The sequence below is a fragment of the Ylistrum balloti genome, unplaced genomic scaffold (genome assembly GCF_031769215.1).
Source record: "Ylistrum balloti isolate Yb309-2 unplaced genomic scaffold, AGI_CSIRO_Ybal_v1 Utg369678, whole genome shotgun sequence".
NCBI classification, from domain to species: Eukaryota; Metazoa; Mollusca; class Bivalvia; order Pectinida; family Pectinidae; genus Ylistrum; species Ylistrum balloti.
The window spans coordinates 292,671-303,098 of NW_026781920.1; positions in this window are offsets into that span (position 1 = coordinate 292,671).

A 10,428-nucleotide genomic window follows, 5' to 3' on the forward strand; every position below is an offset into this window, starting at 1 on the left:
CTTGTCTTTAAACTTTGATCATGACAAGTTTATTGGAGTCTAGGTCACAGTAATTATAATATATACTACTACATATATTTATACCCTGTATGATAGTAATACATAAATGTATTGTCACCAAATTCTTAACCAAGTATTTACTCAATAGTCTAGGAAAAAGTGAAAAAAAAAGTATTAGTATTTAATTTTTTTTTATATCAGATGCAGGGTTTATGTTTAATTGATAGGAAAAAAGATCTTATTTGTTTAATTTTCTCTTTAAAACAAAATTTGAATTTGAATTTCATATCTTTCTGAATTTGATAGTTATTAATATTCTGATTCACTCTGCCAAAAAAAGGTAAGACGTTGAGAAAATATTTGTATACATATATACTAAAAGCATGTAAAGATGTATCTCTCAACAATAGATTCAGCATTAGTTTAACACTGCACATAACAAATACTCATGGTCTAGTCAAAGCTCAAAATAGAGACATGTATTTCACTTTCTTTTCTTCTTTCTTTATTCTTTATTATTCCTTCTTCTTACTATCTACTCCAAATTCAATTGTCATTTTTTTTATTTTTTTTTGTACTTACCAATACAGAATGTATTAAAAATGCTAAAATTGATTTTGTGTTTTTGTGTGCTTTTTCATTATGATACTGATGGTATAATAGGAAATCATTTTGCTAATTCAAATTAGTACAAGTAGCTCCCCCTACTGGGAAGGGTATTGTTGATTTGGGATAATAGAGCAATTCCTTTTGAGGAATATTCCAGAAAAAACAACTTGACTCCAGGACTCCAAAATTAATCATTTCTATTCCCTTTTCAGTTTCTTGTCCATTACTTGTAACCAGATTAACTAAACCTGAAGGTCTGTGGTGGGATAGGTGTTTGACTAGCTTAGCTCTAACTGTGGAACTTTTGTTTGCCAAATTCAAATATAATTTTCATTGGGATGTCAGTACAAAAACAATTCACAAATACCTTGTTCATGTCCATGTATTTTTGGATGTTAATCATTCTACTTGAGAGTTGTAAGCTTGAAGCAGTTGCCTCCCCTTATATTTAAATGTTATAGTGCATTCTTGCTATTGACCAGTTTAGTTTTCGACCTAACCATGAAGTTGTCCAATAATAAGAACATCATTGTTAGATTCCAGAGGCAACCATATTTCATAATATACACATATATGCAAAAAGGAACATTAAGCAATAGTATCAAGAAATATGATTGCATGATTTCATGTAAAATATAAATCTCATAATGTAAAAATTCTGTACTCTGACCTTGATATCAACAGGCAAGTGAATGTCTACTAGAACGACAGTGGCACAGAGACATATAAATTAAATTTAGCTTCCATCTTATTACAATTACCTAGATCAAATACTAAATGTAATACAGATTTTTTATTGATATTGCATTGATAGACAACCAACCATGGATTAAGATCCTAGGTAAATGTTCAACCCCTACATGTGGAAGTCTGTCATTCTCGGGTAGCTATCAAATCACTGTCTTTGTTGTACTTGGAAAAGGCATTTCACTCACATTATTTGTGATAACAAAGGACGGTCCTCCCGCATGATGTTCACTGAGGCGACTTACATGTACTACAAGAAGACGCCTTTTAACACCAAGGATGGTAAATCAAGCCAACAATAAATATGACATCGGCCTTTGTATTTCCTTACACCAATATCGGAATTGCTTGGGCAAGGTTCGATGAAATTTAATTGAAAACTTGTCATTGAACCTCGATAAGAGATATTTCATATGATCATGACCTTGATCGTTGATACGTCTTCTAATCCGTAGTTGTAATGTTTCCCAAAATTTGGTACAGAAACCAGCCAGAACCCCATGAGATTTCCTTTTTTACCGATCATTACGACAAGGGTTTGAAGAAATATAACTATCGCTGTCAACAGCATGGGTGTGAAAGCACTGTGAATTTGGTTTATTTGAAAAGATAATCTTCGTCGTTATGACAAGCTTCGGCTTTGTTGAACAGAAAGTTGCCGTCGCAACGCTCCACTGTTCAGAAGCATTTCGTGAAGAAATTAGAATCTGATGCAATATGGGTTGAGCAGGGAACGTAACGGACACTAATGGGACACACTATTTGCCTCTCCAGGTCTGCATCCCGCCAAGAAAACGGCGATGGCATAAAAATGGTTTGTCGACTGACATATGCAAAAATGAAAATTAACCTTATTTTACATCCCCTACAAGTTTAACAATCAATATAATATAATGTCGACACCGTAGTAAGGGGACAGACGTTTGAGGAAAACCAACTGGGGGAAATCAACGTGCCGCCCTTCATCCCCTGCCGTCTGTGGGTCTGGAAACCCGTGTTCTAGGGGAAAGTGATCTGAACATTTCGTGTTATTGCACACATCATGACAGTCATACTGGCACTGAGGTGTAGATGAATTTTGTTATGCCATAGACTGGCTGACGGAATATTCTTAACAACATAAGCCAATTGTTTGTTAAAAAATCAACTTTAATCGCTTCATTTTGAAAAGGTTACAAGTATTTGTTATTAAAAAGTGTTCATAAAAACAGTAAGTATGAAATATAAAGATTTACAAAATATCGCGATAAAGTGTCTTTTCACACCTATTTTCCTAAACATTTTTCAATGTAAAATCTTCCGAAACTATAGACGATATAAATAAAAAGTATTGTTTTAGTATAACAAAATTATCCGGGCAAACTTATATAGTGATCTGTCACATACCCCCATCCCAACTCTCCGTCCGGTAGGAGGGAAGGTATATTTTTAGTACGTAAGATCGGGACAATGCTTGAGAAATAAAGAAGAAAATCCCGGTGGATAATTAAACAGCATTACTACTACAAAATTAAACTTTGCCACCTCCCACGTCCAAATGTACTAGTTATATTTGATTTTGCCTTTGGGTCTACATAGCTGCCAATTAAAACGACCATTTGACTGGTACACCTGTGTTCGCGTTCAAACCATCGTTTAATCCACGTCATCATAAGACGATTTCATTGTATTTAAAGTTTAACTGCAATCATTATGTATATCCCAGTTTTTTCCTTGTTCAAACTTTCTCGTTCATTGATTCGCTCCTTGTTCACTATCTCTCCCTCAGTTCACTTTATAATTCCCTCCTCGTTCACGTGTCCGTAGCCACGTCCGAATCTTTCCCGATGGTACAATGTGCTACCGAAATATGTCTCTGCGTTTCCTGTAGCGATAAACACTCTTGATTCATCGCATCGATGACAATATCATCAGTCACACCATCGATCTCATCGCCTTTCGTCTGCCTCAACGTCAGTTGAAGACATCTACGTTTAGGGACCAAATGACCTACATGTTCATAGTGACGTTTATGACTGCTATCTCTGCTCATGACGTCACCGTATCTGTTGTCGGCGCCTTCAAATCCGATATTTCGAATTCGCTTGATACAAGCGGCTGTCTTGGAAGGACTGGTCACTTTTCTTTTGTGATTTTGCACGTGGTCAATAAAGTGGACTTGGCCCTCAACAGCAGAAGTGATGCAACTGCAGTCACTTTGGCGATCTCCCAAGTTGGTTATAGGTGGACATCTTGATAATCCGTTTTCTGTAGGTGTACTGTAATAACATTGGACGAACCGGTATTGATTCCAAAATAGTAGTAATCATAGTAATAAAACGGATGTTGCGACATAACAAAAACCCCGCAACAATCTAGCAAATTATACAGCTGTATATGTCACTGCCCAAATGAATGTGAAAGTATATGTCAAGAATGCACAGATGTTGAATTCGAACTAATTCTAGACAAGGAATGTTTGAGGTTAGAACAGCTAGAACTGACATCGTAAGGATAACTTACACACACACACACACACACACACACCACCACCACCACCACCAACACCACCATACACACACACACACACCACATACATACACACCACCAACACACACACACGCACCACACACACACACACCATCACCACCATTAAAATTTAGAGATCTTATCACTTGTACTGCGCAATGATATGTTATGGTTACGGTATACATGTACGATATATATACGATATATTAATCATTAAGTAATAACATGTATACAAACTTATTATATCATAACTTATGTTGCATGTACATAGTATACAATGTATGTATTCATACTTACTATCTGGCTGAACAACTTTATTTAACTTTGTTGCTTTGTAAATATGTTTTCTCTGTACTGTACGGTTAAAGAGAAATAAATAAATTAAAAAAAAAAAAAAACACCATACATACATACACACGCATGCCATTCCTTTTTCGTGCCCCATTCCTTGCCATATTCAGTGTATTATAAATATCTGCCAATTTTGTGACTCCCTTATGCCCTATCCTATTATTTCCTAAAACAAGAGGTAAATTACCTCAATTTTGACCAATCAGGAGCTTCATTATCATAGTAACAATTCTGGAAACATATGATGTGTCTATTAACAGGTTCTTGTAAGTCTAACATCCCCACAAAGTCTAAATAAAATTGTTCCAGGGACTATAGCAACTGATATGCGTTTACACCTGGTGTTTTAAAAAATAGTACCATTGTAATAGCCATTCTTCAAAATAGTTATCAAATTTCAGCAAAATCAGACAAGATCACAATTTTGACTTATCAGAAGCCTCCATTAATTTTCCATAGTAACAGTTCTTGAAACGCCTGAATTGTCAACTGATAACCTTTGATTACTTAATCATCTGGTCAAGCTTCATTAAAGTTGATCTTAGGAGCGAGGAAATAGTTCCATAAAGGTCCATAAGTAGAAGGACAATTCCGGACAAGATTTCAGGATGACAGTGTTTCTTCAGGCAAAACAGGACGTCAGTTTTCATTAATGGTTCAGGAGATAATTAGTTAAGAGTTTATGATAACGTAATTGATTTACACGTAATTATAAATTATCTTGCTGTTTCTCACCTTGTTGTTTCAAACGAAGGTTTTGAACAACTTGAATCAGAAGACAGGAAATCGCCACAGCTGATGCCGACCTGTAACGTACAGAGAATGGTAAAGATGTGATTTTCATATTTAAATACTTTATGAATGATCACGTTTCGAGAATTTTGTGAATTCAAAAGATTTTTTAATGTAATTATATGTATGTTACAAGCATTATTAGCCCTAAAGGAGCCAAAGATTTGTATTTAATCCCCCTGTCTGTCAACACGTCGAGCCGCTCGTCCGTGCAAGTCCATCCAAGACTGTTAGGCAATGTTATCGTAATTTTGTGAATGGTGTAATATGCACGGAGTTATTGCCCTTTGTTTCCAATATGTCAGTAATTGTCATGCTTTATCTAGTACACTCACGATTGAACAGCTACAGTTTCCACGTTAGTTTCACCGAAATGTCGTGGATAAAGGTCAACGTGATTGATACAGAGTCAAAATGGTTTCGGTGCCAGAATTAATTTTACTTTCGAATTACCAACGATACGTAATTTTATTTCATTATTATTTTGCTGCAGGTGAATATGATAAACCTCACCTCTGAATACGTGGACGGGTAGGGTGAACGTTTTATACTTGTTCCATCCTGGTCGTTTAAAAACATTCCATCTGAAAAAGAGTGAAGATCCTAAATTAATTACTAATACGATATTTTCCGTCGAAATGAGTTTCGTGGAAAGAAACCAGCAAAATTATGATGAATTATCCAAGTTAGTTAGATCAGACAAATTCAATATGGTTAAAACAATTTTGTTTTGTCTATAGGAACTTTCGTTAAACCGCACACATTTACGTGTACCCAAGAAACAATTCTTTGTATTTTCCATAGTAAATCAAATTTCTATACCTACATCAAAACCCGATAATTTGGACATGATAAGGTCAGGCATAGACTAGAACCCGGACATAGCTGTACAAATTCTATGTAACGGAACCAGGTTTTCCGGACGTAGATATATCAAGTCTACACGTGTTAAGTACACATCGTAATCCGATAGTCCGACATCGTGATACCAAGTCTACACGTGTTACGTTCACATCGTACTCCGATAGTCCGACATCCTGATACCAAGTCTACACGTGTTAAGTTTACATCGTATTCCGATAGTCCGACATCGTGATACTAAGTCTACACGTGTTAAGTTCACACCGTCTCCCGATAGTCCGGACACCATGATACCATGTCTACATGTGTTAAGTTCATATCGTTTTCCGATAGTACAGGCATCATGATACCAGGTCTACACGTGTTAAGTACACATCGTATTCCGATAGTCCAGACACCATGATACCAAGTCTACACGTGTTAAGTTTACATCGTAATCCGATAGTCCGACATCATGATACCAAGTTTACATGTGTTAAGTACACATAGTAATCCGATAGTCCAACATCGTGATACCAAGTCTACACGTGTTAAGTACACATCGTATTCCGATAATCCGACATCGTGATACCAAGTCTACACGTGTTAAGTTCACATCGTAATCCGATAGTCCGACATCGTGATACCATGTCTATATGTATTAAGTTCACATCGTATTCCGATAGTCCGACATCGTGATACCAAGTCTACACGTGTTAAGTTCATATCGTCTTCCGATAGTCCGGACACCATGATACCATGTCTGCATGTGTTAAGTTCACATCGTATTCCGATAGTCCGACATCGTGATACCAAGTCTACACGTGTTACGTTCACATCGTATTCCGAAAGTCCGGACATAATCATATCAAGACTACGTGTGTCAAGTCTACATTATGAATCAATAATCCGTACATAGATATGCAAATGTGCACATCTACCTACCGTTACAGAATGGTTGTGTATGGATCTTTGCAGTGTCCGATTCCTGTACGAGTTGCTTAGATGATGTCACTGACAAATCGAGAACTCCTCCACTACTAATGCCATGCTTACAATGGTAACGATCATGTTTATTTGCTGGTAAAGGTTTCCTCTGTTTGATTCTATTCCTGTCTTCTGAAGATGGTCTCCTCTGGAATGTATAATACTTAAACGACATCTTCAGGGGAAATAGTAATAGCAACACCAAAACAAAAACACACACAGGTGTGTTAACATTTCGTTTTAACTTTTTGACTACGATAGGCCTGTATATATCTTTTCATATATCCGGAAACTAAATAAGAGGTGCTTTAGCAGCACTTCCCACTTCCTTCGGGAACTTCCCCACAACGCGAGTCAAACGGCAGAAATTACTCCCCATAACCATAGTAATGAGACAAACATGTTATACGAATATAGCGACCACGCCCACCTGTCCTTGACGCATCGCGTGCTGATCCCTGCGTGACAGTCGGCTCTCTGCTAACCTACACCCCGTTGGCCATGGTTCGTCAATGATCATAAGTCTATACAAAGTGAGAAAAATAATGAAAAGACTATTATTATAATGCATTTTATTGCTAGTGAAATAATTTCTAATAATGTATTATATTTTTCTAATTTCGTCCTCCCCCTCTCCCCCATTCACTTCCTTACTGAACTCGAAATCCTTTGATCTTATTGTGGAAAATGAGATTCTACACGCCATCCGTTCACAGTATTACTCACAGTTGCTTAACATTATGAAACGAATTCACTCATGCTACTTGTCCACGCATGTCCTATGCGTTGTAGTCATTTGAGTTTATTTGGAATTGTGGATCCCAAGCTTATAACTATATGCACAACATGTTTGTTGTTCATGGGCTTTTTCGAGATATAAGGGTCCCGCTCTACGTAATTTTCTCCGTTTGGATATACCATATCAAAATCGACTTCCTCAAATGTTGAACACGAACATTCATCAAAATGGTCTTATGTATATAAAAACTTCCATTGTCATGGTGTAATTGTATTTTAGAGAGAAAAAACATTCAAACCAATACTGTTTAGATAAGACTAGGCATTCAAACAGCCTTCCTAATCCGACTGAAATGCTTAAAATTCAAATTTACAACTGAACGTTTCAATAATGTGATTTGATCACTTTATAGTAAATTATTTACTTATTATCTTGGACTTTATTCTTTCTTTATTTATTAATTTATTTACATTTTCCAGACTGAGTTTAGGTCTTACCTCTGTTCGAAAGCTTCGTCTAAACTTTCGCTAGCTGTTGATTTCACCATCGCAAGCTCTACATCGTGAAAGACCCTTCTGCTATGCGTAGGCTTCGTAGTCAGGAAATTGCACGTTGACAAATGACGTCAGTGTAACTATGACGCGATTAGCTGTGACTGTGACGTCACTTCCTGTTCCCCATACCCGAGGAAAAACCAAGGGGTATAACTCCTATGAGCCCACCAGCCCATTCGAATTGACAAGATTTATATCGTTTCGTTATTTGTTGTTGATGCATATTCTTCCCATTCATCATTCCATTGTTTACCCCAATTGTCTACAAGAAAAATATCGACGTGTAATTTTTATAATCTCGTCCTCCATTTATTTTTCCTTTGGTCTCGACTTACGTTTTTCACGAAACGCTCTTCAGTTTAGTTTACGGACATAAATTTGTAGCTCCCATAACAAGAGAACGCAAATGTTTCGCTTTAGGATTGTACAGACAGGATAAAAATAAAATGTTCTGTTTGAAAAGATGTTTTTAAAGAAGGTGTTTAAGCCGCATTGGCTAAAACCTCTTTGGAATATTGTAGAACCAGCCCACCATTCATTCTACTTTTTGTGTTCACAGTAGCAAAACGACTAAACCCTGATTTGATAGTACAAAAGATGATAGTTAGCGCTGGTTGAACAAGTAGACGAGTCAGCGATAAAACGTTGTTTAATATGAATACTGGACAAAAGATCATCATGCTGTGCTTCCAGTGTTAAAATGTGTGCAAGGATAGACATTCTAAATACGAAACAGCAGAGAACTCGGAAATCTGGAATATTTTACTCCTCTGTGCAACCAAATTACGCACGGTGCATATCAAATACTTCGGGCACTTGTATATAATATAGACATCGTTAGGTATGGTTTTCTGACGATAAATTGTAAAACTAGTTTCTACCGTACACGTTGATTAAAAGCAATCTGCTAAATAATTGGTTTGATTAAATCATGAATTAAAATACGGACTTCGAGTTCCGTGAAATGCATAATTAGTGAGGGTTGTATATAGGAATGGATTTTCTAGAACTGAAGTAGAACAAAATGCCCAAAAATGATTTATAACTGAAACTAAAAACTCGAACTCAAAGTAGATTTATAAAATTTACTATCACATATTTCGTGTTTCGTTATATCACCCTTGACACGGATTTCAAACGCTCATACCACTATAACAACAATAAAACTCAGCTCATTTACTGTGTCTATACCATAAATACAAAGCAGGAAAACTCATTTAAGGCCTCCGAAAAAAATGAACATTTCGGACGACATCGTTGTGCTGTCCAGGCAATTATATTAATTACTATCTAACAAGTCACTGCCGTAGCTAGAGATACTGTCCCAAAACCATAGTATGTATCTGGATTAAGACGGTTAGTGAGTCCCACTGATTCTCAATGTATACAAGTACTGTCTTGAATATCTTTTCTAATAACGTCACATTCTAAACCGTATGATTTAAGCCAAGAAGTTATAGGCGAGCCGCGTGATATTTTTTTCATGAGTGATAATGATTTTCCTTAATATGAAGTCCACTTTTATTAAATAAAATAAAAAAGTACTTCCAAGTTATTATGTTTTGAAAGTATAACAACAAAATACAAAACAGTCACATTTTGGAAAAGACACACAAGAGACGTATCTTTGTTTACACCGAGTTTAAAATTTGAACACTGATAGCAGCTGTTGCCATATTCAAATAACTTAGTAACATATTTATTGAAAATAAATTATATGTTGCGGGTCTTTCCTTATTTGACCCCCCCCCCCCCCCCCCTAAAAAAAAAAAAAAAAACAAACAAAAAAATGCAGGCGTGTGACTATACCAAACAAAGGCCTGCGAGACAATTGAAGTAAACCCGTGGAAATAAGCAAATTATTGGTTTGAGTAAAAAAATGTATTGAAATATTTCCATAAACAGTTAAATATAAAGTAATTAGGTACAGTAAAGATTCCATATAGTGAAACGGTGATCATTGCTATTTTCAGTAGGAAAATGTCTTCTACGATGAAGGCGCAATACTCAGAATCACAAGTTAAAATAACATACAAAAGACTTCGTTGCAATTACTCTTTAAAAAGAATGCTTGGATATAAACACTAAGCCGGATTCATTCAACCTAAGCTTGTTTGCATTTATTTCACATCTTGCTAACAGTGCGTAGAAAACATGACGTCACTTTCTAGGACTAACTTTGGAAAATCGAACGCACCTTTTTGCTCCATTCCGGATCTTTTCAACACTTTGATCTCTTCTTACTTCCAATTCAAACGTTTGGAAGTAGTGATATTTACGCATGCGCTTCAGCGTGTTCAA